Genomic DNA, 4533 nt, shown 5'->3' on the forward strand with positions numbered 1-4533 from the left:
CTAAAACTAAGTTTTAGGATCATAATAACTGTTCTCTATTTTGTTTAGGTGGAAATAACTGGAAAATTATGGTTTGTTGCCAGGGACAAGACAAACTTGAAATTTTGTTACAAAGTGTAATTACCCCCAGTGAGATCTTAAGCACTGGATCAGGGGGTGCTGTAAATTTATCATTAACCCAGATGTTACCTCACTGAACGTTCCCCTTTGTGTCTCACAACACAAGGGGGCTGTTACAGCCTGCCCTCTAAAGACAACTCTCTTCCTTCACACAAAACCAAATGCACCTAATTACACACACACTCTTCACTCAAAATTTTTAATTAATATGGCGACTCCTACACCAGCCTCGGAGTTCCCATTTGGGGAAGGGACCACAAATGTCCCTAGGTCGGACTGCTATTCTGGTATCAACCCTAAATGTCTTGACATACCCCTCAACTTTTTCTTCATTAATTAATTTCTTCATTCACTGTCTTAGATCTAATTTTCAATCTGTAGAACACCACCTCTCTTCTACTAAACCTCATCTTCTTTTCCTCACTCAAACACAGGTGTCTGAGGCAACTGATAGTAGCCCCTTTTCTGTTCCCTCCTACTTTCTCTATCCTCATTTTCAATCAGCAGTTGGATATTGTGTCTATGTGCACAATAACTTAACCTGCTCTTGTGCCCACGCTCTTGAATCTTCCAAGTTTTCCACCATCTGGTTACGACTACAGAGTCACTTTCAAATTTAATTTATCTTTTTTTTTTTTATGGAGGAGGGGGACAATCCAATGGCAACTGTTTACTTTCTGAAGGGTTGGATGTCTACGAAAAGACGTGGAAAAGTGCAGGGTGATATCATCAGCGTAGGAGTGGATAGGTCAAGAAGTTTGGTTTAGAAATCATTGATGAATAATAGGAATAGAGTGGGTGACAGGAAAGAACCCTGAGGAACACCATTGTTAATAGATTTAAGAGAATAATAGTGACCGTCTACCATAACAGCAATAGAACAGTCAGAAAGAAAACTTGAGATGAAGTTACAGAGAAAAAGATAGAAGCCGTAGGAGGGTAGTTTGGAAATCAAAGCATTGTGTCAGACTCTATCAAAAGCTTTTGATATGTCTAAGGCAACAGCAAAAGTTTCACCAAAATCTCTAAAAGACTCAGTAAGGACTCAGTAAGGAAAACCAGAAGATCACCAGTAGAGCAGCCTTGATGAAACACATACTGGTGATCAGATGAAATGTTGTGAAGTGATAAATGTTTGAGAATCTTCCTGTTGCGGATAGATTCAAATACTTTAGATAGGAAGGCAATTAAAGCCGAGGGTTCAGGCCAGCGAGGGCATGGAAAACATCACTGCGAAGGTACCATGAAGTATTCAGAGGGTGGAGAAGAGGAAGGAACAAACCCCGAATCGTCCGAGGTAGGGTTTTTTAGCAAAGGTTTGAGCGAAGAGCTCAGCTTTAAGGATAGATGTGATAGCTAGCAGTGGTGCCATCTGGATGAAATAAAGGAGGGAAAGATGAAGAAGGAAAGTTATTGGAGATGTTTTTTGCTAGGTCCCAGAATTCACGAGGGAGTAAGATCTTGAAAGATTTTGACATTTTTTATTAATGAAGGAATTTTTGGCTAGTTGGAGAACAGACTCGGCATGGTTCCGAGCAGAAATATACAGTGTATGAAATTCTGGTGATGGAAGGCTCATGTCTCTTGTGGGCCACCTTTCTATCAAGTATAGCACGAAAACAGGCTATGTTGAACCAAGGTTTATATGGTTTAGGTCGAAAAAAAGAGTGAGGAATATACGCCTCCATACCAGACACTATCACTTCTGTTATGCTCTCAGTACACAAAGACGGGTCTCTGATACGAAAGCAGTAACTATTCCAAGGAAAATCAGCATAATACCTTCTCAGCTCCCTCCTATTAGCAGAGGCAAAATGCCTGAGGCACCTCCATTTTGGGGAATTAGAGCAATAGGACAAGATACAGATATGAGATTGTGATCGGAGGAGCCCAACAGTGAATATAGGATGACAGCATAAGTATACCTCTCATCTAACTCCTCTGTCCATAAGAAATTTTTTTACTACTTAACTGCCAAATTGAAACATTCTTACCATTTGCAGATATCTCCATTCTTGGGGACTTCAATGTTCACCACCAGCTTTGGCTTTCCTCTCTCTTTACAGACCATCTTGGTGAACTAGCCTTTAACTATGCAACTGGTGCAACATCCTACTCGTGTTCCTGACTGTCTTAGAGATACGCCCAACATTCTTGACATTTTCGTAACCTCTAATTATTTTGCTTATGCTATTGCCTTATCTTCTCCGTTGGGCTCCACCCATCTCAATCTCATATATGTATCTTGTCCTATCACTCAAATCCGTCTTTAGGATCTCCCAAAGTGGAGGTCCCTCTGGCATTTTGCCCCTGCTAGTTGGGGAAGCCAGAGGAAATGTTATGCTGATTTTCCTTGGAATGACTACTGGTTCCGTGTCAGAGACCCGCCTCTGTGTGCCGAGCGCATAACAGAAATGATAGTGTCTGGCATGGAGGCGTACATTCCTTACTCTTTCTCTTAACCTAAACCTTCCAAACCTTGGTTTAACACACCCTGTCCTCGTGCTATACTTGATAGACAGGTAGATCAGAGAAGGTACTTGAGCCTTCTCACCAGAATCTCGTGCGTTTTACATTTCTGGCCGGAATCATGGCAAGTCTGTTCTCCAACTAGCCAAAAAATCCCTCACTAATACTGAGTGTCAAAATCTTTCAAGATCTAGCTTCCCTCGTGACTTCTGGCACCCAGCCAAAAACATCTCAAATAACTTTACTTCTTTATCTTTCCCTCCATTACTTCAACCTGATGGCACTACTGCTATTTCATCTATTTCTTTAGCAGAACTATTCACTCGAACTTTGTTAAACATTCTACCTTAGATGAATCAGGGCTTGTTCCTCCCTCTCCTCCACCCTCTAACTGCTTCATGCTATACATTTAAATCCTTTGCAGTTATGTTTTTCATGCCCTCGCTAGCCTGAACTGTCGGAAGGCTTATGGACCTGAGACGGTCCCTCTTATTGTTCTCCGAAACTGTGCCTCCGTGCTTGCACCTTGCCTAGTCAAATTCCTTCAGCTCTGTCTATCAACATCTATCCTTCCTTCTTGCTGGAAGTTTGCCTATATTCAGCCTATTCCTAAAACGGGTGACCATTCTAATCCCTCTAACTACAGTCCTATTCCTTTAATTTCCTGCTTATCTAAGGTTTTTAAATCTATTCTCAACAGGAAGATTCTTAAACATCTATCACTTCACAACCTTCTATCTGATCACCGGTATGGGTTCCGTCAAGGCCTCTCTAATGATGATCTAGCTTTCCTTATTGATTCTTGGTCATCCTCTTTTAGAGATTTTCGTGAAACTTTTGCTCTTGCCTTAGACATATCAAAAGCTTTTGATAGAGTCTGGCTTTGGCTTTGATATCCAAACTACTCTCCTACGGCTTCTATCCTTTTCTCTGCAACTTCATCTCAAGTTTTCTTTCCAACTGTTCTATTGCTTCTGTGGTAAACGGTCACTGTTCTTCTCCTAAATCTATTGACAGTGATATTCCTCAGGGTTCTTCTGCCACCCACTCTCTTCCTATTATTCATCAATGATCTAATCCAAACTTCTTGTCCTATCTGCTCCTACTCTTATGATTTTACCCTGCACTTTTCCACGTCTTTTTGTAGATGTCCAACCCTTCAGAAACTAAACAGTTCACGCATGGAAGCCACAGAACGCCTGACTTCGGATCTCTAAAATTTTTAATTGGGCAGAGCAAACTTTATATTGTTCAATGCCTCAAAAACCCAACTTCTATATCTATCAACTCGACACAACCTTCCAGACAACTATTTTCTTTTCTTCAATGACACCCAACTGTTTTCCTCTTCTGCAGTGAACATACTCGGTCTGTCCTTTACTTATTAAATTAATCTAAACTGGGAACTTCAGATCACATCTCTAGCTAAAACAGGTATGAAGTTAGGGGTTCTGAGTCGTGTCCGCCAGTTTTTCTCCCCATCCCTCCAGCTGCTCACTTTGTACAGGGGCCTTATCCGTTCATGTATGGAGTATGCTTCAGATGTACAGGAGGGGGGGGGGTTCCATTCCTAACGCTATTTTAGACAGGATGGAGTCGAGGTTTTTGTCTTATCAATTCCTCTCCTATAACTGACTGTGTTCAGCCTCTTTCTCATCGCCGCAGTGTTGCATCTCTTGCTATCTTCTACCTCTAGTTTCATGCCAACTGCTCTTCTGATCTTGGTAACTGCGTGCCTTCTCTCCTTCCGCGGCTTTGCTGCACAAGACTTTCTTCTTTCTCTTACCCCTATTTTGTCCACCTCTCTAATGCAAGAGATAACCAACCATTCATCGCTTTCTCTGGTAAACTCTGGAACTCCCTGCCTATTTCTGTATTTCCACCTTCCTGTGACTTGAACTTTTTTAAGAGGGAGGTTTCAAGACACTTATCCTATAATTCCTG

The sequence above is a fragment of the Scylla paramamosain genome, chromosome 17 (assembly GCF_035594125.1).
Source record: "Scylla paramamosain isolate STU-SP2022 chromosome 17, ASM3559412v1, whole genome shotgun sequence".
NCBI lineage: Eukaryota > Metazoa > Arthropoda > Malacostraca > Decapoda > Portunidae > Scylla > Scylla paramamosain.